At 39.9% G+C, this 27,038-nt stretch overlaps 1 protein-coding gene across 1 annotated transcript in view; it reads left to right on the top strand.

Moving 5' to 3' along the window:
• The window catches only part of AGMO (alkylglycerol monooxygenase), a 403,245-nt gene that overhangs the window by 102,213 nt on the left and 273,994 nt on the right, over positions 1–27,038 (top strand). The gene's annotated exons all lie outside the window — the stretch shown is intronic.

The raw sequence follows: 27,038 nt of genomic DNA, 5'->3' as shown, positions 1-27,038 counted from the left end.
TCTCACCAGCATCTTGATGCTAGGGGCCAGTATATCAAAGTGTTCAAAATTATGAAGGAAAAGCATTCCCAACCTGAAATCATATACCTAAGCAAATGGTCAGTCGTGTATGTGACTAGAATAAAAGTATATTCAGATGGGCCTAATAGCAAAAAACTTACCTCCTGTGGATTAGAAGAGGTATTTATCAAGAGAAGAGAATAATTAAAGAAAGAGGAAAAAGAAATGGCATTTAGGAAATAGGAAATCAAATGAAATAGACATTAAAGAAAACTCCTAATTTATTGTCTTTTGACAAAAACACTGAAGCCAACCTAAGAATAGTGAATCTAGATTGAGAAGCTGACTACCCAAAGTCTCCACAAACTATATACAAAAAGAAAAAGAACAGGGAACTTTCATAATCTACCTGATACATTGCTATTTGAATATATTATCAAATCTAATCCCCTGAATCTATTTGTCACTTCCACTGTATAATCGTACGGGTTTGATTTAGGTCATGCCTGAATAGTCTAGATCAAACCCGTACAATTATACAGTGACAGTGACAAATAGATTCAGGGGACTGGATCTGATAGATCGAGTGCCTGAAGAACCATGGGTGGAGGTTTGTAACTCTGTCCAGGAGGCAGTGATCAAAACCATCCCCAAGAGGAAGAAATGCAAAAAGGGAAAATGGATGTCTGAGGCAGCCTTACAAAGAGCTGAGAAAAGAAGAAAAGCAAAAGGCAAAGGAGAAAAGGAAAGATATACCCATCTGAATGCAGAGATCAAAAGACTAACAAGGAGAGATACAAAAGCCTTCCTACGTGATCAATGCAAAGAAATAGAAGAAAACAATAGAATGGGAAAGAATGTTCAAACTACTACACAATTGCACTCATTTCATGTGCTAGTAACGCTATGCTAAAAATCCTTCAAGCTAGGCTTCAGTGGTACATGAACTGAGGATATCCAAATGTACAAGCTGGGTTGCGGCTGCGCGGCGCAGGAGTGTCCAAGAGGAGATAACTCACGTCCAAGGTCAGGAGTGGGGGATATGAGGAGATCACCCATGTCCAAAGTAAGAGAAACCCAAGTAAGACAGTAGGTGCTAAGATAGGGCATCAGAGGGCAGACCGACTGAAACCACAATCACAGAAAACTAGCCAATCTGATCACATGGACCACAGCCTTGTCTGACTCAATGAAACTAAGCCATGGGCCACCCAAGATGGACGGGTCATGGTGGAGAGGTCTGAGAGAATGTGGTTCACTGAAGGAGGGAATGACAAGCCACTTCACCATTTTTGCCTTGAGAACCCCATGAACAGTATGAAAAGGCAAAAAGATAGGACACTGAAAGATGAACTCCCCAGGTCGACAGGTGCCCAATATGCTACTGGAGATCAGTGGAGAACTAACTCCAGAAAGAATGAAGGGATGGAACCAAAGCAAAACAACAGCCGGTTGTGGATGTGACTGGTGATAGAAGCAAGGTCCAATGCTGTGGAGAGCAATATTGCATAGGAACCTGGAGTGTTAGATCCATGAATCAAGGCAAATTGGAAGTGGTAAAACAGAGATGGCAAGAGTGAACGTCCACATTCTAGGAATGAGCAAACTAAAATGGACTGCAATGGGTGAATTTAACTCAGATGACCATTATATCTACTACTCTGGGCAGGAATCCCTTAGAAGAAATGGAGTAGCCATCATAGCCAACAAAAGAGTCTGAAATGCAATACTTGTATGCAATCTCAAAAATGACAGAATGATCTCTGTTTGTTTCCATGGCAAACCATTCAATATCACGGTAATCCAAGTCTATGCCCCAACCAGTAATGCTGAAGAAGCTGAAGTTGAATGGTTTTATGAAGACTTACAAGACATTTTAGAACTAACACCCCAAAAAGATGTCTTTTTCATTATAGGGGACTGGAATGCAAAAGTAGGAAGTCAAGAAACACCTGGAGTAACAGGCAAATATGGCCTTATGAAGCAGGACAAAGGCTAATAGAGTTTTGCCAAGAGAATGCACTGGTCATAGCAAACACCCTCTTCCAACGACACAAGAGAAGATGCTACACATGGACATCACCAGATGGTCAACACCGAAATCAGATTGATTGTATTCTTTGCAGCCAAAGATGGAGAAGCTCTATACAGTCAGCAAAAACAAGACCAGGAGCTGACTGTGGCTCAGATCATGAAGTCTTTATTGCCAAAATCAGACTTAAATTGAAGAAAGTGGGGAAAACCACTAGACCATTCAGATATGACCTAAATCAAATCCCTTATGATTATATAGTGGAAGTTAGAAATAGATTTAAGGGACTACATTTGATAGACAGAGTGCCTGATGAACTATGGATGGAGGTTTGTGACATTGTACAGGAGACAGGGATCAAGATCATCCCCAAGAAAAAGAAATGAAAATAAGCAAAATGGCTATCTGAGGAAGCCTTGCAAATAGCTGCAAAAAGAAGAGAAGCAAAAAGAAAAGGAGAAAAGGAAAGATATAAGCATCTGAATGCAGAGTTCCAAAGAATAGCAAGGAGAGATAATAAAGCCTTCCTCAGTGATCAATGCAAAGAAATAGTGGAAAACAATAGAATGGGAAAGACTAGAGATCTATTCAAGAAAATTAGAGCTACCAAGGGAACATTTCATGCAAAGATGGGTATGATAAAGGACAGAAAAGGTATGGACCTAACAGAAGCAGAAGATATTAAGAAGAGGTGGCAAGAATACACAGAAGAACTGTACAAAAAAGATCTTCATGACCCAGATAATCATGATGGTGTGATTGCTGACTTAGAACCAGACGTCCTGGAATGTGAAATCAAGTGGGCCTTAGGAAGCACCACTTAACACACAAAGCTAGTGGAGGTGATGATATCCCAGTTGAGCTACTTCAAATCCTAAAAGATGTGGCTGTGAAAGTGCTGCACTCAATATGTCAGCAAATTTGGAAACCTCAGCAGTGGCAACAGAACTGGAAAATATCAGTTTTCATTCCAATCTCAAAGAAAGGCAATGCCAAAGACTGCTCAAGCTACCACACAATTGCACTCATCTCACACGCTAGTAAAGTAATGCTCAAAATTCTCCTAGCTAGCCTTCAGCAATAATGAACCGTGAAATTCCAGATGTTCAAGCTTGTTTTAAAAAAGGCAGAGGAACCAGAGATTAAATTGCCAACATGCCAACATGGATCATCGAAAAAGCAAGAGAATTCCAGAAAAACATCTATTTCTGCTTTATTGACTATGCCAAAGCCTTTGACTGTGTGGATCACAATAAACTGTGGAAAATTCTGAAAGAGATGGGAACACCAGACCACCTGACGTGCCTCTTGAGAAACCTGTATGCGAGTCAGGAAACAAAAGTTAGAACTGGACATGGAACAACAGACCGGTTCCAAATTGGGAAAGGAGTACGTCAAGGCTGTATATTATCACCCTGCTTATTTAACTTATATGCAGAGTACATCATGAGAAACGCTGGGCTAGAAGAAGCACAAGCTGGAATCAAGATTGCCGGGAGAAATATCAATAACCTCAGATATGCAGATGACACCAGCCATCTGAAAGTGAAGTGAAGAAGAACTAAAGAGCCCCTTGATCAGAATGAAAGAGGAGAGTGAAAAAGTTGGCTTAAAGAGCAACATTCAGAAAACTAAGATCATGGTATCTGGTCCTATCACTTCATGGCGAATAGATGGGGAAACAGTGGTTGACTTTGTATTTTTGGGTTCCAAAATCACTGTAGATGGCAATTTCAGCCATGAAATAAAAGACACTTACTCCTTGGAAGGAAAGTTATGACCAACCTAGACAGCATATTAAAAAACAGAGACATTCCCTTGCCAACAAAGGAACGTCTAGTCGAGGCTATGGTTTTTCCTGTGGTCATATATGGATATGAGAGTTGGACTATAAAGAAAGCTTGGGGCCAAAAAATTCATGCTTTTGAACTGTGGTGTTGGAGAAAACTCTTGAGAGTCTCTTGGACTGCAAGAAGATCCAACCAGTCCATCCTAGAGATTAGTCATGGGTGTTAATCAGAAGGACTAATGCTGAAGCTGAAACTCCAGTACTTTGGCTGCCTGATGCAAAGAGCCAAATCATTTGAAAAGGCCCTGATGCTGGGCAAGATTGAGGACAGGAGGAGAAGGGGAAGACAGAGGATGAGATGATTGGATGGCATCACCGACTCAATGGACATGAGTTTGGGTAAACTCAGTTGGTGATGGACAGGGAGGCCTAGCGTGCTACGGTTCATGGGGTTGCAAGAGTCAGACATGACTGAGTGACTGAACTGAACTAAACTGGTCTAGTGGTTTTTCCTAATTTCTTCAAATGAAGTCTGTATTTTCAATAAGGAGTTCATGATCTGAGCCACAGTCAGCTCCAGGTCTAATTTTTCCTGACTGTGAGAGCTTCTCCATCTTTGGCTGAAAGAATATAATCAATCTCATTTTGGTATTGACCATCTGGTGATGTCCATGTGTAGATTTGTCTCTTGTGTTGCTGGAAGAGGGTTTTTGCTATGATCAGTGTGTTCTCTTGGCAAAATTCAGTTAGCTTTTACCCTGCTTCATTTTGTTCTCCAAGCCAGACTTGCCTGTTACTCCAGGTATCTCTTGACTTCCTACTTTTGCATTCCAGTGCACTATGATGAAAAGGACATTGTTTAATGGTGTTAGTTCTAAAAGGTCTTGTAGGTGTTAATAAAACCGTGCAACCTCAGCTTCTTTGGCATTAGTGGTTGGGACATAGACTTGGGTTATTCTGATGATGCAAAGAAATAGAGGAAAACAATAGAATGGGAAAGACTAGAGATCTCTTCAAGACAATTTGAGATATCAAGGGAACATTTCTTGTAAAGATGGGCACAGTAAAGGACTGAAACAGTATGAACCTAACAGAAACAGAAGATATTGAGAAGAGGTTGCAAGAATACACAGAAAAGCTGTACAAAAAAGATCTTCACGACCCAGAAAACCATGAAGGTGTGGTCACTCACCTAGAGGCAGACATCCTGGAATGCAAAGTCAAGTGGGCCACAGGAAACTTCACTATGAACAAAGTTAGTAGAGGTGATGGGATTCTAGCTGAGTTACTGCAAATCCTAAGAGACGATGCTGTGAAAGTGCTGCAGTCAATATGCCAGCAACTTTGGAAAACTCAGTAGAAGCTACAGGACTGGAAAAGGCCAGTTTTCATTCCAGTCCAAAAAGGCAATGCCAAAGAATGTTCAAACTACCACACAGTTGCACTCATCTCACAGGCTAGCAAAGTAATGCTCAAATTACCCAAGTTAAGCTTCAATAGTATGTGAACCATGAAATTCCAGATGTTCAAGCTGGATTTAAAAAAGGCAGAGGAACCAGAGGTCAAATTGCCAACATCCTCTGAATCATAGAAAAAGCAAGGGAATTCCAGAAAAACATCAGCTTCTGTTTCATTGACTACTCTGCAGCCTTTGTGTGGATCATAGCAATCTGTGGAAAATTCTTCAAGAGATGGGAATACCAGATCACTTTACCTGGCTCCAGAGAAACCTTAATGCAGGTCCAGAAGCAATAGTTAGAACCAGACATGAACAATGGACTGGTTCCAAGTTGGGAAACTAATACATCAAGGCTGTGTATTGTTACTTTGCTTATTTAATGTAAATGCAGAGTACATCATGAAAAATGCTGAATTGGATAAGGAACAAACTGGAATCAAGATTGATGGGAAAAATGTCAATAACCTCCGATATGCAGATGACTCCACCCTTATTGCAGAAAGTGAAGAGGAACTAAAGAATCTGTTGATGAAAGTGGAAGAGGACAGTGAAACTGTCCTGAAACTCTAGCTCTGAAACTGTGGCTTAAAACTCAACATTCAAAAAACTAAGATCACAGTTTCCAGTCCCATAACTTCATGGCAAATAGATGGGGAAACAGTGGAAACAGTGGCAGACTTAATTTTCTTGGGCTCCAAAATCACTGCAGATAGTGACTGCAGCCATGAAATTAAAAGACGCTTGCTCCTTGGAAGAGAAGCTATGACCAACCTAGACAGCATATTAAAAAGCAGAGACATTACTTTGCCAACAAAGGTCCATCTAGTCAAAGCTATGGTTTTCCAGTAGTCATGTATGGATGTGAGAGTAGGACCATAAAGAAAGCTGAGCACTGAAGAACTGATGCTTTTAAACTGTGGTGTTGGAGAAGACTCTTGAGAGTCCTTTGGGATCCAAACAGTCCATCTTAAAGGAAATCAGTGCTGAATATTCATTGGAAGGACTGATGTTGAAGCTGAAACTCCAATACTTTGGCCACTTGATGTGAAGAACTGACTCATTTGAAAGGACCCTGATGCTGGGAAAGATTGAAGGCGAGAGGAGAAGGGAGGACAGGTGGATGTCATCACTGACTTGATGGACATGAGTTTGCGCAAGCTTCAAGAGCTGGTGATGGACAGGGAAGTCTGGTGTGCTTCAGTCCATGGGGTCACAAAGTGTCAGACACTACTGTGCGACTGAACTGAACTTGAACGTTTTTTGGCATTGCCCTTCTTTGGGATTGAAATGAAAATTTAACATTCCAGTGTGTGGCCACTGCTGAGTTTTCTAAATTTGCTGGCATAATGAATGCAGTACTTTAACAGCATTATCTTTTAGGATTTGAAGTAGCTCATCTGGAATTCCATCAACTTCACTAGCTTTGTTCATAGTAATGCTTTCTAAGGCCCACTTGACTTCACACACCAGGATATCTGTCTCTAGATGAGTGACAGCACCATCATGGTTATGTGGGTCATTAAGAGCTTTTTTATTTAGTTCTGTTTATTCTTGCCTCCTTTTCTTAATCTCTTCTTTTTCTGTTAGTTCCTTGCCGTTTTTGTCCTTTATTGTGCCTATCTTTGCGTGAAATGTTTCCTTGGTATCTGCAGTTTTCTTAAAGAGATCTCTGGTCTTTCCTATTCTGCTGTTTCCCTCTATTTCTTTGCTTTGATCACTTAGGATGGCTTTCTGATCTCTCCTTGCTGTTCTCTGGAACTCTTCATTCAGTTGGGAATATCTTTCCCTTTCTCCTTTGCCTTTCATTTATCTTCTTTTCTCAACTATTTGTAAGGCTGCCTCAGACAACCATTTTGTCTTCTTGCATTTCGTTTCTTGGGGATGGTTTTGGTCACCACCTCCTGTACAATATTATGAACTTCTGTCCATAGATCTTCAGTCTCTCTGTCTACCAGATCTACACCTCAACTGTATAATCATAAGGGATTTGATTTAGGTCATCTCCTAATGGCCCAGTGGTTTTCCCTACTTTATTCAACTTGAACTTGCATTTTGCAATAAGGAACTGATGATTTAACCCACAGTTAGCTCCAGGTCTTTTGTTTACATAATAATAAATATTATCTATTGAAAACTTTTTTATTTTATTTCAAGTTTTATTTTTGCCCGTTCCAAAGTATTGCATGAAACAATTTAATTTTCTTGTCAGTATTTCATGTTTTGATTCCTAAATCTATTTCTCCAAGATAAGTTAAAAAATTTTCAGATATGTACATTGTATTAAAGAAGAGTGAGTTGGCTAGCAGCAGGCCTTTCAGTAAATCCAAAGAGAATAGCATATGCTCATGTGCATTTAATTGCTAGGATCCCATTTTATTGCCAAAAGGTATAGAATCCAATAGCTTTATGCACTGATAATAATATCAGGCACTTTGCATTTGTGTGTGTGTGTGTATATAATTGTGAAACTACTACCCACGATGAATAATCTCATTTATGTAAATGTGTCATTGTTTTGTCACTTAGTCATGTCTGACTCTTGGTGACCCCATGGACTGTGGCCCACCAGGCTCCACTGTCCTTGGAGATTTCCATGCAAGAATACTGGAATAGGTTGGCATTTCCTTCTCCTGAGGATCTTCTCATCCAGGGATCAAACCATGTATCCTACAGGTCTCCTGTACTGCAGGTAGATTATTTACCACTGAGCCACTGAGCAAGCCTTATTTATGTAAATATTAATTCTGAAATCTGTCGAGGGACTTGTTCCTTTCTTTCTTTTGAAGAGTAAATACACTTAAATCGATATTTTTGTTGATGTTTGAAAATATTAGCACAAATATTCTGAGGAAAAAAGATATTTTCAGTAAATTTACTGAACTGAAATAGAAATTTAAAATATTTAGCTGCTCCAATAGAAATCATTTATGATATTTTACTAAAACTTCACTGAGGCTTTCAAAGAAAATTTAAACTTCATGATTATGTAAATTAAATTGGAAAAAAGGTTGAGCAGAAATTCATTTAAGTGTCTGTGTCTTAAGACTTTTTATTGTAAAATTTGAGAAAAAGGGCTTTTAAGATATGATGAAATGTTAAGTGGTCCTTCTTTATTTAAAACAAGAGATGTTTGAATTCCATTTTTCCTTTCCCTAAATGGAACATTATTAAATTGTTTATGTTTTGTATTCTTCACTTTGAACGTTAGTAATAGTTCCTAAAAATACACATAAAATGATTTTTTAAAGTACTAAACCAAGTAGTACTTTACCTTTGTTAAACCAAGTAATACTTTATAAAAGTAATATATGTATATACACACACATAAATAGAGTTAATCTCAATGTCAGTGTTTTGAGATTGTTTTAAAGGAAGGCATAGTATAACAAAAGAACTTCACAGATGGATCAGGGGGTAAAGAATCTGCCTGCAATGCAGGAGATAGAGGAGATGTGGGTTCGATCCCTGAGTTCAGAAGAACCCCTGGAGAATGAAATGGCAAACCACTCCAGTATTTCTTGCCTGAAAAGTCCCATGGACAGAAGAGCCTGATGGGCTATAGTCCATGGGGTCACAAAGAGTTGGACAAGACTGAGTGACTAAGTGCATACTATAACAATTATTTTGCATTCTGTATATTTTAAATGAAAGTTACTCTCTTAATATGCTAAACTTCAGTCTTCTAGAAATGATTAACATTCAGGCCGAGCTTTGACTCTAACCTTTTCTAAGGATATAACCTAAGTAATCAAGTCTCAGCTATATCTTCTTTCCTGATCTCCATTATGTGTAGTGCTTACACAACTAATCTGGCACCAGAGGTTTCGGTTTACACTTTTATAACATTTACTTTTTCATATGAAAGTCTTTACCTTCTCTTTCTGTCTAAACAACAGACTTTTAAAAGTAGGCACCATGCATCACTTACTGTATGTTTTATCTCCTGCAGAGCTGTGGGCAGGTACCTACATTCAGTTCAGTTCAGTTCAGTTCAGTCGCTCAGTCGTGTCCGACTCTCCGCGACCCCATGAATCACAGCACGCCAGGCCTCCCTGTCCATCACCAACTCCCGGAGTTCACTCAAACTCATGTCCACAGAGTCGGTGATGCCATCCAGCCATCTCATTCTCTGTCGTCCCCTTCTCCTCCCGCCCCCAACCTTTCCCAGCATCAGAGTCTTTTCCAGTGAGTCAACTCGTCGCATGAGGTGGCCAAAGTATTGCAGTTTCAGCTTTAGCATCAGTCCCTCCAATGAACATCCAGGATTGATCTCCTCTAGAATGGACTGGTTGGATCTCCTTGCAGTATAAGGGACTCTCAAGAGTCTTCTCCAACACCACAGTTCAAAAGCATCGATTCTTCGGCGGTCAGCCTTCTTCACAGTCCAACTCTCACATCCATACATGACCACGGGAAAAACCATTGCCTTGACTAGACGGACCTTGGTTGGCAAAGTAATGTCTCTGCTTTTTAATATACTATCAAGGTTGGTTATAACTTTCCTTCCAAGGAGCAAGCGTCTTTTAATTTCATGGCTGCAATCAGCATCTGCAGTGATTTTGGAGCCCAAAAAAACAAAGTCTGACACTGTTTCCACTGTTTTTCCATCTATTTCCCATGAAGTGATGGGACCAGATGCCATGATCTTTGTTTTCTGAATGTTGAGCTTCAAGCCAACCTTTTCACTCTCCTCTTTCACTTTCAACAAGAGGCTTTTGAGTTCCTCTTCACTTTCTGCCATAAGGGTAGTGTCATCTGCATACCTACATTAGAACTCAGGAAAAAGTCTGGTCCCTGGGGCCAGATAGGCTTGGATTCAGACTCTGGCTCTGCATCTTTCTAGCTGTGACCTTGAAATGTTTTTTCCTCAGTTTCCTCTAAAACAGCAAGATAACAAGAGTTAACTTCCTGTTAACTATCTGCCTAGAACTACATTTTCACTGTTTAGTGTATGTTTCATTTCTCTTTCAAACTCCCTTCACCTTGCCTCACAATTGCTTGTAAGAATCATTTTTTAAGTCTTTACTACCCCTCCTCCTTTTATGATTGCTTTTTGGTGTCTCTAATTCAAAAGTAATATTAAAAATTTTTAAATACTTATATTTGATATAGTTTTGGCAGTGACCTAGGCAAAAGCTAAAAGAAACAAACAAAAACCAATCTAGACTATTAGAGAAATTACTCATGGCTGTTAAGATTAAGTTGAGTTTTCCTCCTTAATAGTTTTGCTTGCGAACAGCTGGGTGTCAGTTTCACTGGATGGTTGAAAGAACTAGGTAATTTGATTAAAGCATGGGAATAGACCAACATGGTAGGTGAGGTCCCCATGTAGTTAGCTGTTTTCACTGGATTTGGTAATTTTGACTAAGGTAATTTTGACTGAGGCAATCAAGTGAATAACTCATTTCTGTCAATCAGAATCCAACTCATCTATTTGAAAGAAAAGTTCCTATTCTATTTTTGCTTGACATTGTAAAGGTAGGCATATTTTTCTTCATGAAAAACAATACCTTCACTCAATCATTGATGTGAGAACATTGAAGACTTTAAATTAAATGACTTTGCCACCATCACATAGCTTTTCAACATACGGCTTCCAGAATAGCACTTTTTCCCCCCACTAAGGAGCTCAATGTGTCTCAAACACCTGCTTCATGTCATCTTATATAAATTCTTTTCATTTTACTTACAGTGCAAGGGGTTCCCTCCTATTGCTTGACTCTCCATAGGGGTGGAGGTATAACTGGAACATGTTATACTGTGGAAATTACTTCTAAAAAGCACTTTGACAATTGCTATTAACACAATTGATCATTAAACCCTTACGTCTGGAAGAAAAGGGTCAAGACATCCTTAAACAGATCCACATTCTCCCAGGTTACCCTGAGGATGATATTTTGGTGAAAAGTTTAATGACGGAGGAAATTTTGAATCTCTTTTAGCATCGGCTAGATAAACAGCATTGGTCCCTTTCAGCTAACATGGTCATTTATTCCCTTCAGTTCCGCTGTTTGGTTCCTCAGGCTCCAATCACTGAGTTTTGAGCACTGGGGTGAAGGTTTCACTGGCATCACTTATTACCATTAAAACACTTCCCTTCTGAACATTGGCTGCCAAAGTATGTGGTATCCTGTGGAGCAAGAGGGTGAGGACATAGGTTGCAGTGAGGCTGAACAGTTTGCACTTCCTAACAGTGACACCAGACATCAATCTTTCCAAAAGACAACCAAGAACCTAGGAAAATAAGCACTATTTAAAAAGAACAAACGAGGCATTATCCAGCCAAAAAAATAAAAGCCACCAAAGCATTTTCCTAATAAGTTTATAAGTTTCCCCAAGATGAAAATGCACTGAAATGACTTAGGTCATCATGATGAATATTTAAAGAAACAAAAATAATTGCTACTTTATAAGGTAGATATTTATGAGGTTTAAATTATTTATGGTATAGTGTTTGAGAGTCATTCAATTGCCTCTCAATGTATGAGTATGTTTCATGTTTTACATGTGCATATCAGCTGGCCTTAGAAAGCTAATTCAGTCATGGTTAATCTGTTTTGCATGGTCTGTGGCATCAAACGTGACATAATTATAGGAAATCACATTATGCAACACCAGGGTTTTTTGGTCATTGGACAAGGTTTCAGACAGGTTGATCACAAAGAAAGAGGGGAAATGTGTTCCAATCATTGTTTTGACCTACACAAATTTGTTGCATTACTGTTAATAGATTTGTGGCTGCTAAATTCACACTGCAAAGCTCAGGGATCAAAAGGCAAGTTATTGTGGACTCCTGGGTGTTAGATTGTGCTGAGAAATGTTCACTGTGTGCCTTAAACCTGGATAATATTTTTCTTTGTGACTTTGTTGTTGTTGTTATTTAGTCACTAAGTTGTGTCTGACTCCTTGTGACCTCCCGGACTGTAGACCACGAGGCTTCTCTGCCCAAGTGATTTCTCAGGCAAGGACACTGGAGTGAGTTGCCATTTCCTTCTCCAGGTGATCTTCTGGACCCAGGGATAGAACCCGCCTCTCCTGCATTGGTAGGCAGATTCTTTACTGCGGAGCCACCACTGGCAGCCTATTTAATTGATCTTCATTGCTTGCAAAATAACTTTAAAAATAACAATTCTGGATACTGATGACATTATAAAACATTTCCAACAACTTGTTTTCAAAATTATATTGAAATATCAATACAATGGTCCTCCTAGGGAAGAGTATTTTTTCAGTAAAAAATATGGCACTCTGTCTTTGATGGGGTAAATTTAAGTTCAGTTCACAGAACAGCCACCCATATTTGGAATGGCAGAAGAGAGAGATGAGGCAGTGCAGCAAATCCCTAACTTTCTTTGGATGTTATGAGTAAGTGGGGGTTACATAGCAACAGCACTATGGGGATAGCCTTTTGTGTGTTGACAATTTCTTTGTTTTCCATTTGGGGATTTAAGGATTTTTAGGGAACTTTGTGTAGCCTTATTTTTTTATCTTTTTTTTTTTTTTAATGTTCAAGGCTTGTAAAAAAATAATACTAAAGTACTATATCACATTCATATTCTTCCAACCTAAGCATATCAAATTATATATGTTCAAGTAAAAGTAAGGTAAGCTTAATTGTTAGCAGGTGAGATAACTGTAGTCATGACTCCTTGCAAATTGTTCAGAAATTTATAAACAGCATCAGGGGCACAGGCTCCAAGTTTGATGTTCTAACTTGAAGACTGGAGGGAAAGTAACACACAGTTTAATAATATTTAAAATACCTTGAGGAATTAGAGGAAAATTTTCTTTAGTATAAGAGCTATCTCATTATTTCAGTGTGCTCATTGTGACTCTTTGCAACACTATGGACTGTAGCCTGCCAGGCTCCTCTGTCCATGGGATTCTCCAGGCAAGAATACTGGAGTGGGTTGTTGTGCCATCCTCCAGGGGATCTTCCCGACCCAGGGATTGAACCTGCATTTCATGTCTACTGCCTTGGCAGGGGGGGGTTCTTTACCGCTAGTGCCACCGGGGAAGCTCATTATTTTAGAGTTTGTGTCAAATAGTTTTTGAGTTTCTTCACATACTGTTCCTTATTGATATTTCCTAAACTATCAATTCTTTGAGGAAAAAAAAAAATCTCATAATTTATCACTGACTTTCGCAAATAATGATGTTTTCCATGTCGCCTTTGCCCCTCTACTTTTCTCTTCATATTTTCTCTTATATATGGTTGTTCCTATTAGTAATAAAACCGACTTTTGGGCCTGTTTGCTACAGTGTATTAGAAGACAATATAACAGTTCAGTTCAGTTCAGTCTCTCAGTTGTGTCTGACTCTTTGCGGCCCCATGAATCACAGCACGCCAGGCCTCCCTATCCATCACCAACTCCAGGAGTATACTCAAACTCATGTCCATCGAGTCGGTGATGCCATCCAGCCATCTCATTCTCTGTCGTCCCCGTCTCCTCCCACTCCCAATCCTTCCTAGCATCAGACTCTTTTCCAGTGAGTCAACTCGTCGCATGAGGTGGCCAAAGTATTGGAATTTCAGCTTTAGCATCAGTCCTTCCAATGAACACCCAGGATTTATCTCCTTTAGAATAGACTGGTTGGATCTCCTTGCAGTCCAAGGGACTCTCAAGAGTCTTCTCCAACACCACAGTTCAAAAGCATCGATTCTTCGGCGCTCAGCTTTCTTCATAGTCCAACTCTCACATCCATACATGACAATGGGAAAAACCATAGCCTTGACTAGACGGACCTTGGTTGGCAAAGTAATGTCTCTGCTTTTTAATATACTTTCTAGGTTGGTCATAACATTCCTTCCAAGGAGTAAGCATCTTTTAATTTCATGGCTGCAATCAGCATCTGCAGTGATTTTGGAACCCAAAAAAATAAAGTCTGACACTGTTTCCACTGTTTCCCCATCTATTTCCCATGAAGTGATGGAACCAGATGCCATGATCTTCATTTTCTGAACGTTGAGCTTCAAGCCAAACTTTTCACTCTCCTCTTTCACTTTCATCAAGAGGCTTTTGAGTTCCTCTTCACTTTCTGCCATAAGGGTGGTGTCATCTGCATATCTGAGGTGATTGATATTTCTCCCAGCAATCTTGATTCCAGCTGGTGCTTCTTCCAGCCCAGCATTCCTCATGATGTTCTCTGCATATAAGTTAAATAAGCAGGGTGACAATATACAACCTTGACGTACTCCTTTTCCTATTTGGAACCAGTCTGTTGTTCCATGACCAGTTCTAACTGTTGCTTCCTGACCTGCATACAGGTTTCTCAAGAGGCAGGTCAGGTGGTCTGGTATTCCCATGTCTTTCAGAATGTTCCACAGTTTATTGTGATCCACACAGTCAAAGGCTTTGGCATAGTCAATGAAGCAGAAATAGATGTTTTTCTGGAACTCTCTTGCTTTCTCCATGATCCAGCAGATGTTGACAATTTGATCTCTGGTGCCTCTGCCTTTTCTAAAACCTGCTTGAACATCTGGGAGTTCACGGTTCACATATTGCTGAAGCCTGGCTTGGAGAATTTTGAGCATGACTTTACTAGCGTGTGAGATGAGTGCAATTGTGCGGTAGTTTGAGCATTCTTTGGCATTCCCTTTCTTTGGGATTGGAATCACAAGCTAATATAAAGTCATTTATTAAAAAAAAATCATTTAATGATTCTAAGTTTTTTCCTGATTATATACTAAGCAGTGCATAAATATCAAAAGAGGGGTCAGAAGGATATAAAAAGCACTGAGGTCTAGTTCTGCTTTGAGACCTACCCTGGCTGTCATTTCCCTTGCCTGGGTGGCCAAGATGATAGTAATCCCACTGAGAAAGAAGGATGACAGGGAACAGAAAATAAGACCATAACACAAGCTCAGGAAATGTGTAGAATTTCCTAAAAGGAATTCAGACTCAAAGTCAGTGGAAACCTGTAGACTGACGTATTTGAGAGCCGTCAGCTTTTGGTTAAGTGATTATTGAAGTCATTTCACATCATGAAGAACAGTGAGAATGAGGAGCGAGGAGAACAAGAGTTGGTCCCAAGTGAATCGGGGAAGAAGTCAGGGAATTACACCTGGATGAATAAAGAGAAAACTGGGAGCGGGGGGGTCACTGAGGCCAAAGGAAAACATTTCAAGACAGAAGCAGTGTTTCAGAAAGCCACTGTTTCCGAAAGTTCAAATAAGAGGACATCTAGAATGAGATCTTTAGTTTTGGCAAGAAAAAAAGGACCAATTATGATTCTGCAGAGAACTAAATGATATTGACAATGAGTTTAAGAATGAATTTGAGGTAAATAAGTGAATAAATTACTGTTTTAAGACATTTGAGATAAAAACAAATAAGGAAAGGAAGGTTAATTGTTCATGTTTTACAAAGTGTAATGTTTAGATATGACTGAAATTAGGGAGATGAAATCAGTGTGAAGGAAAATGAAAATTGTAAAAGCATTGATTTCATTAGTAAAAGTATATGTATTTCACAGATAAAATCAGTAGTTATTTATTTGGTCATTGATTATTCAAATGAAGCAGTTTTATTTCGTAAGCACAAGTTTAATCAAGAAAATATATCAGTGATCTCCTATGCAAAGTTAATAGTAGGTGCTGTGAAAAATACAAAATGGATAAATTAATCCCTCTAATTAAGAAGCTTATGGGACTTCCCTCATAGTCCAGTGGCTAAGACTTGACCTCCTAATTCACGGGACCCAGGTTTGATCCCTGGTCAGGGAACTCGATCCCATATGCTACAACTTAAGAGTTCACATGCTTCACTAAAGATCCCACATACCACAAGTAGACCCAGTATAGCCAAATAAATACATAATTTTTTCAAAAGAAACTCATAAAATATGGGAGGAAAATAACCTAGTATTTGTGGTATTAGAGGCCTAGGAGTAATGGTTGTATAATAATTGTAGCTGGGAAGACCAAGTATGATTGCTTAGAGAAAATGACATTTTTTGAAAGATGGAGAATATTTTGGCAGGTCACACAGATACAGGTGACCAGGAAAGTGTTCAGGGTGTTCAAGATGCCCAGAAAATGGAGGGTACATGAGAAAAAAAAATGAAGATACGTATTTCTTTTTTTTTTAATGTACTATTTCTGTGTCACAAACTGCTACTCTTCTGATTCTACTTTAGTCATTTAAATATGTGAAAACTATTTTAGCTTGTTGGCTGTATGGAACAGTTGGTGGGCTGGACTTTGGCCTGTGTTGTCTGTTTGCCAAACTTCACTAGACTGTGAGTGATATAAGGGCAGTCTCTTACACAGAGATAACACACAGTGGATATTGACTGTACCGAGGCAATGAGGCCTTCACCTAGGACAGCAGCTATGCGATAGGAAAGGAAAGAATCAGGTAACTCGATGGACTGATTGAAGCCAGTTGTGAAATCTTAGTGGGGGTTGGGGAGAGGAAAAGGAAGTGATCAAAGGCATAATTGTCATATTACAAGATCAGAAACAGAAAAAGGAAGCAGGGGCAGAAAATGATGAATTCATTTAACAAATAACATTTGGGTTTGAAGGTCATATAGCAATGGAGTCATGCTTAGCGACTTAGAGGGTAGAATATGAGGATACTTCTCTTAGAGTAATGGGAGCTATGTTCCTGCATAACCACTTCCATCTTTCAATGGTCAAAGAATATTCCATGAGACCTCTTCCTCCGATAGTAGTGAGACTTACAGTCATTGATAAACTCCTTTTAAAATCAGATATATATTCAGATTTCAGACATACATTCACTTTGCAGGTAACAGATGAAAGGGCAAAATAACTCAGCAGAGTAACAAAGAACATTCAGTTCTATGAGGTGTCAACAAGCAATAATAACGTAGTGAGGAACAACAGTTCCCAAACATGTAGAACAAAAATCTATCAGATGCAGACTGGTTTCTCAAAGACCAGTGACCATGCTAATCTATGTCAAAATGAAACCAAAGGATAGACTGACCTGTTCCAACTGGGGCGTCCAATCCTGATTTACTCTGGCATCTTCCGTGGACACTATCACATTTCTTGCAAATTCAGTAATCTTGCAAGCTTCTTACATTCGCAGTGAAGCAGTAAAAATTAGTTTCAGAACACAAAGGCAAACGGTAAGACCAATAGAAAGCCCTTATTACTGGCAAACAGATCCTAGTAGGTTTTTGTTGCCGTTGACAAGGATAATCTCCATCCACTCATAAGACTAAGAGAGGAAGAATAAAGACACTTTGCAGCCACTTTCTAACTGTGGTTTTAGTGCCATTTTTTTTCCCCTGCTTTCCTGTCTTTTCCTGACAATCTCTGGTTGTTTTGCTTTCCTGTTCACTTCCTTAACATTGCTCTCCTTTCAAACTTTGGAGGTTAATGTGTTCTTGGATTCTGTGGCTTGTGGAGATAACTTATAGAAGTCATTATTCCAAACATAATACAGCAGAAGTTCATTTCATCTCACCACAGGCGGGCATGCTGCACAGAAAGAGTGTTGTAGGAGTGCCTGCCAATTGTAGCTAAATCTATTGACACAAAGACAGTTCTTCTCCCATGGTTTCTGCCTTCGGATTGTGCTAGTTTAGGTCATTATGAATGCCAAGTGGATGTCATTAAATCCTCTGGATGATTTGATTTTTATTCTATGCAAAGCATGTGGATTCCTTTTTGATCTGTATATATGTTAAGTCCCATGATGAAATGACTAACAGTCCCAAAACCTAAAGCCATGACGCTACTGTTGCTGCTGCTAATCATGCACTAGAATTTGGTTTCATTCAATAGATAAGTGGCCTTTGTGAGATATAATAACTGTCAGCTTCATAGTTCTTTTAAAATGCAATACTGATAACTTTGATTTTAAAAGGATTTTTATCTAATTCTGCCAACTTTTAGAGAGGAGGATAGTTTTTCTGTATGTGTGTGTTTGTGTGTTAGTTGTTCAGTTGTGTCTAACTCTTGCAACCCCATGGACTGTAGCCCACCAGGCTCTTCTGTCCATGGGCTTCTCCAGGCAAGATTACTGGAGTGAGTTGTCATGCCCTCCTCCAGGGGATCTTCCCAACCCAGGTATCAAACCCAGGTCTCCCACATGGAAGGCAGTTTCTTCAGCAGCTGAGCTACAAGGGGAGCCCTCGCTTTTCTATTAACACAGCTAATTTTCAACAGTTAAAAGGTATGGGAATCTCCCTTAACCAAAAATCTCTCTTTGCTCATCTATTATATTCCTAGAGATACCAGTTTTCAAGCCACTTAGTACTTTAGTACAATAACCTTTTTCCTATGAGTGGGGAAGAGCTACTTCCATATATCACCAGAGATGGAATCAGGATCTTCTACCAGATCACTTGGCCCATGGCCTAGAGCTGAGGTAATATCAACAGAAAGAAGAGAAATCTAGGTTAATATTTACACTTGGCAAATCTCAGCGCACAAAATGACTAGGAGCAGAGGGATGTATATGGAGAATGATGAAGCTTACAGAAGCTTTTTTTTTTTTTTGCACAGATTTATTTACTAACCAAAGAGATGACCCTAATTACACTAACACTTTGAAATAGTTTAGTTGTTTGTGATAAAGATAATTGAACGCAATAATGAAGAAAAAAAAAACAGCAGTAAGGAGATTTGCTCACTGAACTGAGCTTGTTCATCCTTGCAACTAATTTCTGTGCAAAATGATGATGGAAGTTTTACTCTACTTTTTCATAGACCTGAGTACAGGTAGTATTGTTTGTGATGCATCCCACCACTGATTTCCCATCTTTCCGTTTTCTTGTTTCTGTGCTTTCCTTTCCATCTCGTCCCTGATGTTGAGCCAACACGCCACCTGTAAAGTTGCAGACAGTCTGAGTCTTCCTGCCATCAGCCGTGGTCTCTTCAAACCTCTCTCCCAGTTTACAGGAACGCTGTGTTATTTTCAAAGTGCTCTCAGTGTTCATGATGTGGAAGTGTGTGCATGACAGGAGATGGCAAGAATGAAGATTGATGTTTTAGCAATCAGTTCAGTTCAGTTCAGTTCAGTTCAGTCGCTCAGTCGTGTCCGACTCTCCACAACCCCATGAATCACAGCACGCCAGGCCTCCCTGTCCATCACCAACTCCCGGAGTTCACTCAAACTTATGTCCATTGAGTCGGGATGCCATCCAGCCATCTCATTCTCTGTTGTCCCCTTCTCCTTTTAGGAATCAGTGAACTAAAATGGACTGGAATGGGTGAATTTAACTCAGACGACCATTATATCTACTACCGTGGGCAAGAATTCCTTAGAAGAAATGGAGTAGCCCTAATAATCAATCAAAGAGTCTGAAATAGAGTTCTTAGGTACAGTCTCAAAAAGGACAGAATAATCTGTTTCCAAGTAAAACCATTCAACAACACAGTAATCCAAGTCTATGCCCCAACCAGTAATGCTGTAGAAACTGAAGTTGAACGGTTCTCTAAAGATCTACAAGACCTTCTAGAGCTAACACCTAAAAAAGATGTCCTTTTCATTATAGGGGACTGGAATGCAAAAGTAAGAAGTTAAGACATACCTGGTTAGTAGGCAAATTTTGCCCTGGAGTACAAAATGAAGTGGGTCAAAGGCAGAGTGTTGCCAAGAGAACGCATTGGTCATAGCAAACACCCTCTTCCAACAACACAAGGGAAGACTCTACATATGGACATTGCCAGATGGTCAATAGCAAAATCAGATTGATTATATTCTTTGCAGCCAAAGATGGAGAAACTCTATACAGTCAGCAAAAACAAGACTGGGAGCTGATTGTGGCTCAGATCATGAACTCCTTATTGTCAAATTCAGACTTAAATTGAAGAAAATGGGGAAAACCACTAGACCATTCAGTTCAGTTCAGTTCAGTTCAGTCGCTCAGTTGTGTCCGACTCTTTGCGACCCTATGAATCACAGCACGCCAGGCCTCCCTGTCCATCACCAACTCCCAGAGTTCACTCAAACTCCTGTCCAAAGGGTCGGTGATGCCATCCAGCCATCTCATTCTCGGTCGTCCCCTTCTCCTCCCACCCTCAACCTTTCCCAGCATCAGAGTCTTTTCCAGTGAGTCAACTCGTCGCATGAGGTGGCCAAAGTACTGGAGTTTCAGCTTTAGCATCAGTCCTTCCAATGAACACCCAGGAAAAAGATCTTCATGACCCAAATAACCACAAGGGTATGATCACTCACCTAGAGCCAGACATCCTGGAATGTGAAGTCAAGTGAGCCTTAGGAAACATCACTAAGAACAAAGCTATTGGAGGTGATGGAATTCCAGTTGATCTACTTCAGCTCCTAAAAGATGTGGCTGTGAAAGTGCTGCACTCAATATGTCAGCAAATTTGGAAAACACGGCAGTGGCTACAGGACTGGAAAAGGTCAGTTTTCATTCCAATCCCAAAGAAAGGCAATGCCAAAGAATGTTCCAACTACTGCACATTTGCACTCATCTCATGCTCTAGCAAAACAATGCTGAAAATTCTCCTAGCCAGGCTTCAACAGTACGTCAACCATGAACTTCCAGATGTTCAAGCTGGTTTTAGAAAAGGCAGAGGAACCAGAGATCAAAATGCCAACATCTGTTGGATCATCAGAAAAGCAAGAGAATTCCCAGAAAAACATCTACTTCTTCTTTATTGACTACGCCAAAGCCTTTGTCTATGTGGATCACAAAAAAATTGTGGAAAATTCTTAGAGATGGGAATACCAGACCACATTACCTACCTCCTGAGAAATCTGTATGCAGGTCAAGAAACACAAGTTAGAACTGCACGTGAAACAACATACTGGTTCCAAATCGGAAAAGGAGTACGTCAAGGCTGTATATTGTCACCCTGCTTATTTAACTTATAGGCAGAATACATCATGTGAAATACTGGGCTGGATGAAGCACAAGCTGGAATCAAGATTTCTGGGAGAAATATCAATAACCTCAGATATGCAGATGACACCATCCTTATGGTGAAAGGGAAAGAAGAACTAAAGAGCCTCTTGATGAAAGTGAAAGAGGAAAAGTCAGCTTAAAACTCAATACTCAGAAAACTAAGATCATAGCATCTGGTCCCATCACTTCATGGCAAATAGATGGGGAAACAATGGAAAAATGACAGATTTTATTTTCTTGGTCTCCAAAATCCCTGTAGATGGTGACTGCAGCCATGAAATTAAAAGATGCTTGCTCCTTGGAAAAAAAGTTATGACCAAACTAGACAGCAAATTAAAATGCAGAGACATTACTCTCCAACAAAGGTCCATCTAGTTAAAGCTGTGGTTTTTCTAGTAGTCATGTATGGATGTTGGAGTTGGACTATAAAGAAAGCTGAGTGCTGAAGAATTGATGCTTTTGAACTGTGGTGCTGGAGAAGACTCTTGAGAGTCTCTTTGACTGCAGGGAGATCCATCCTAAAGGAAATCAGTCCTAAATATTCATTGGAAGGATTGATGCTGAAGCTGAAACTCTAATACTTTAGCCACCTAATGCGAAGAACTGACTCATTGGAAAAGACCCTGATGCTGGGCAAGATTGAGGTCAGGAGGAGGACGACAGAGGATGAGATGGTTAGATAGAATCACCAACTCAATGGACATGAGTTTGAGCAAACTCCAAGGGTTGTTTGTGAACTGGGAAGCCTGCATGCTACAGTCCATGGGATTGCAAAGAGTCGGACACTACTGAGCAACTGAACTGAATATCAATCTCTATTCATTGAATGAATTTGCAATATATCAATTTTCTCATCAATTTGATTTGCTGCTATAAGAAGTGAATGAAAGTATGATGGTAAAATTGATGACATCACCATCAGTTCGTTGAGTAAAGAATAGCAAAATAAGTGAGGATCTATTCATTGTTATGCATCTGCTTACATTTCCCATTTAGACTTTAGTTTGATAGTTTGACTCTGTATATGCCCACAGAAGACTTGGTCCCATTCACCTCCATTTCTGAAGGAGAAAGTAAAATCCAAGATGGGGGTGAATGCCCCAAATAAATAACTATAGAGAGATAAAATTTAAAAAAGCTTTCTTTTCCTCTAATGTAAGTTTTTCCCTTCTTTTCAATTTCATTTTTATTAGTTATAAAATAAAGAATTTGGACTAAGTAACTTCATAAGGCTCCTGTAGTTCAGTTCTCATGTTCCATGTTCTGCTACACAATATGCTAAATGTTCCATAAAATGTTACTAACATGACTTTCTTGGTGCTAATCATCACTAACATATTACAAATAGGCCTAACATTTTTTCCTTTATAACTTGAAGGTTTTTCACATTATGAGTGAAGGCAATACCATCACCCCCAGGGTGCCCCAAGACTTCTGGCCTGTCGCTCCTGAAGATTAAATAGTTATCGTATAGTTGTGAGCATTCCTTGTAGATCTGTCTTTATGGCTCAGATTAACCTAGAGAATTATTTCTGTCCACTTTATAGGTGACAAGATATGAGATAAGAGACTTATTTAGATATACTTTAGATATGTAATGCGTATAGAATTTGTTAGCCTCTCAGTTCAGTTCAGTTCAGTTGCTCAGTCCTGTCTGACTCTCCGCGACCCCATGAATCACAGCACGCCAGGCCTCCCTGTCCATCACCAACTCCCGGAGTTAACTCAAACTCATGTCCACAGAGTCAGTGATGCCATCCAGCCATCTTATTCTCGGTCATCCCCTTCTCCTCCCGCCCCCAACCTTTCACATCATCAGAGTCTTTTCCAGTGAGTCAACTCGTCGCATGAGGTGGCCAAAGTATTGTAGTTTCAGCTTTAGCATCAGTCCTTCCAATGAACACCCAGGATCGATCTCGCTTAGAATGGACTGGTTGGATCTCCTTGCGGTACAAGGGACACTCAAGAGTCTTCTCCAACACCACAGTTCAAAAGCATCAATTCTTCGGTGATCAGCCTTCTTCACAGTCCAACTCTCACATCCATACATGACCACGGGAAAAACCATAGCCTTGACTAGACGGCCCGTGGTTGGCAAAGTAATGTCTCTGCTTTTTAATATATTATCAAGGTTAGTCATAACTTTCCTTCCAAGGAGTAAGTGTCTTTTAATTTCATGGCTGCAATCAGCATCTGCAGTGATTTTGGAGCCCCAAAAATTAAAGTCTGACACTGTTTCCACTGTTTTTCCATCTATTTCCCATGAAGTGATGGGACCAGATGCCATGATCTTTGTTTTCTGAATGTTGAGCTTCAAGCCAACCTTTTCACTCTCCTCTTTGACTTTCATCAAGAGGCTTTTGAGTTCCTCTTCACTTTCTGCCATAAGGGTAGTGTCATCTGCATATCTGAGGTTATTGATATTTCTCCCAGCAATCTTGATTCCAGCTTGTGTGTCTTCCAGCCCAGCGTTCCTCATGATGTACTCTGCATATTATTTAAATAAGCAAGGTGACAATATACAGCCTTGACACACTCCTTTTCCTATTTGGAACCAGTCTGTTGTTCCACGTACAGTTCTGACTGTTGCCTCCTGACCTGCATACAGGTTTCTCAAGAGGCAGGTCAGGTGGTCTGGTATTCCCATCTCTTTCAGAATTTTCCACAATTTATTGTGATCCACACAGTCAAAGGCTTTGGCATAGTCAATGAAGCAGAAATAGATGCTCTTCTGGAACTCTCTTGCTTTCTCCATGATCCAGCGGATGTTGGCAATTTGATCTCTGGTGCCTCTGCCTTTTCTAAAACCTGCTTGAACATCTGGGAGTTCACGGTTCACATACTGCTGAAGCCTGGCTTGGAGAATTTTGAGCATAACTTTACTAGCGTGTAAGATGAGTGCAATTGTGCGGTAGTTTGAGCATTCTTTGGCATTCCCTTTCTCTGGGATCAGAATGAAGACTGACCTTTTCCAGTCCTGTGGCCACTGCTTAGTTTCCCAAATTTGCTGGCATATTGAGTGCAGCACTTTCACAGCATCATCTTTCAGGATTTGAAATAGCTCAATTGGAATTCCATCACCACCACTAGCTTTGTTCGTAGTGATGCTTTCTAAGGCCCACTTGACTTTACATTCCAAGATGTCTGGCTCTAGGTCAGTGATCACGTTATCGTGACTATCTTGGTTGTGAAGATCTTTTTTGTACAGTTCTTCTGTGTATTCTTGCCAGCTCTTCTTAATATCTTCTGCTTCTGTTAGGTCCCTACCATTTCTGTCCTTTATCGAGCCCATCTTTTCATGAAATGTTCCCTTGGAATCTCTAATTTTCTTGAAGAGATCTCTTGTTTTTCCTATTCTGTTGTTTTCCTCTATTTCTTTGCACTGATCACCGAGGAAGGCTTTCTTATCTCTCCTTGCTATTCTTTGGAACTCTGCATTCAGATGCTTATATCTTTCCTTTGCTTTTCACTTCTCTTCTTTTCACAGCTATTTGTAAGGCCTCCTCAGACAGCCATTTTGCTTTTTTGCATTTCTTTTCCATAGGGATGGTCTTGGTCCCTGTCTCCTTTATAATGTCACGAACCTCCGTCCAGAGTTCATCAGGCACTCTATCAGATCTAGTGCCTTAAATCTATTCCTCACTTCCACTGTATAATCATAAGGGATTTGATTTAGGTCATATCTGAATGGTCTAGTGGTTTTCCCTACTTTCTTCAATTTCACTCTGAATTTGGCAATGAGTTCATGATCTGAGCCACAGTCAGCTCCTGGTCTTGTTTTTGCTAACTGTATAGAGCTTCTCCATCTTTGGCTGCAAAGAATATAATCAGTCTGATTTCGGTGTTGACCATCTGGTGATGTCCATGTGTAGAGTCTTCTCTTGTGTTGTTGGAAGAGGGTGTTTGCTATGACCGGTGCGTTCTCTTGACAAAACTCTATTAGCCTTTGCCCTGCTTCAATCCGTGCTCCAAGGCCAAATTTGCCTGTTACTCCAGGGGTTTCTTGACTTCCTACTTTTGCATTCCAGCCTCTAGATTACAAGTTTACTCTGCAGATTCCTCATCATTCTGAAAAGTTTCTTCAAAGTGATCTCTGTTCTTACATATACTAAAAGTATCTTTTAATAAAACTCTCAAGTGTATAAATTGGGTTTCATCAAAATTACAACACAGTGTTCTTCATAAGACACTTCATAAGGAGAAAATGTTTGTGTACAGTATATATAAAGAAATCTCAAAACTCAATAATAAAAAGCAACCCAATTAAACTGAAGGCACTAATATTGAATAGACCAAAAAGACATATCAATGGCAAAAATGCACATGGAGAAGTAACTATTGTCATTTGCCACTGCAGCAGTGTAGATTAAATTTCAATGTGATAACAATATATACTTAGTAGAATGTTATTAAATAAAAATAAAATTAATAGTGTGAGGTGCCATAAAAAATATAGAGGACCTTTAACTCTCATTTACTGCTGGTGATAATACAAAAAGGCATGGCCACTTTGGAAAATGATTCGAATTTTTTTGACAACCTAATGTAAACATCCCATACAGTTCAGTAATCTCACTCCTGAGTATGTACCAAAATAAAATGAAACTATGTCCACCTGAAAAATATGCTGGAAAATTTATAGATGCTTCATTTGCAATTGCCAAATACTAGAAACATGAGAAATGTTCAACTCCTAAGTGGATCAAAACAAAAACTGTGGCATATCGTACAATTGGAGTACTACTCAGCAAAAAAAGGGAACAAACTACTGATAAACACAGCAAAATGGAGGAATCTGTGATACATTATGCTAAGTGCGAGAAACCAAACTCAAAGGCCTGATACACAGTAATTCACTAATATGACATCCTTAGAAAAGCAAACCTAGGGGGAAGAAGGGTTTCCTGGTGGCTCAGTGGTAAAGTATCCTCCTGCCAATACAGGTGTCACAGGTTCAATCCCTGTGTTGGAAAAATCCCCTAGAGGAGGAAATGGCAACCCACTCCAGTATTCTTGCCTGGAGAATCCCATGGACAGAGGAGCCTGGCAGGCTACAGCCAACGGGGTTGCAAAAGAGTTCAACACAACTTCACTAAATATCAACAGGTGAAAGAAACCATATCAGAGGATGCTAGGGACAGAGTATAAGATTTGGGAGGACTGACCACTGTATTAATGGTCCGTTGCTTTGTAATATATCCATGGCTTCTCTTTCAGCTTCTGTCAGTCAGGAATCAGGAGGCAGTTTAGATGAGTGCTTCTGGTCCCCCATCTTTCATGAGGTTGCAATTAAGCAGTAAGCTAGTTCCTGGCTGCAGTTTTATCTGAAGACTCAAATTGGAGAAGATCTGCTTCTAAACTCACATACATGGTTTTTGGCAAGATTCAGTTTCTCGTGGAATTTGGGTTGAGGAGCTTAGTCTCTTGCTAGCTGGTTAACCTGAGGTCTTTCCTAGTTCCCTGTCATATGTACTTCTCCAAAAGGCAGCTTGCAACATGGCAGCTGACTTTACTTGGACAGAGCATGAGACAATGTAAGAGAAAGCACCCAAGATGTCAGCCTCAATCATTTTATCACCTGATATCAGAAATGACACCCCGTCACCTTTGCCTAAAGTATATTTAGCAGAAAAGCATCACTCAGTGTGTCTGACACTTTTGTATCTCTCAGTTGTGTCCAACTCTTTGTGACCCCATGAACCCACCAGGGTCCTCTGTTCATGGAACTTTCCAGGCGAGAATACTGGAGTGGGTAGCCATTCTATTCTCTAGGGGATCTTCCTGACCCAGGGATCGAATCTGGGTCTTCTGCATTGCAGGCAGATTCTTTACCACTGAGCCACCAGGAAAGCCCTACATTTACTGGAAGGAAGTCAAATCCAACCACATACAAGGGAAGAGTT

The sequence above is a fragment of the Moschus berezovskii genome, chromosome 3 (assembly GCF_049115385.1).
Source record: "Moschus berezovskii isolate FMDL1 chromosome 3, NW_MosBer_1.0, whole genome shotgun sequence".
NCBI lineage: Eukaryota > Metazoa > Chordata > Mammalia > Artiodactyla > Moschidae > Moschus > Moschus berezovskii.
This window is presented reverse-complemented; position numbering and strand designations above follow the sequence as displayed.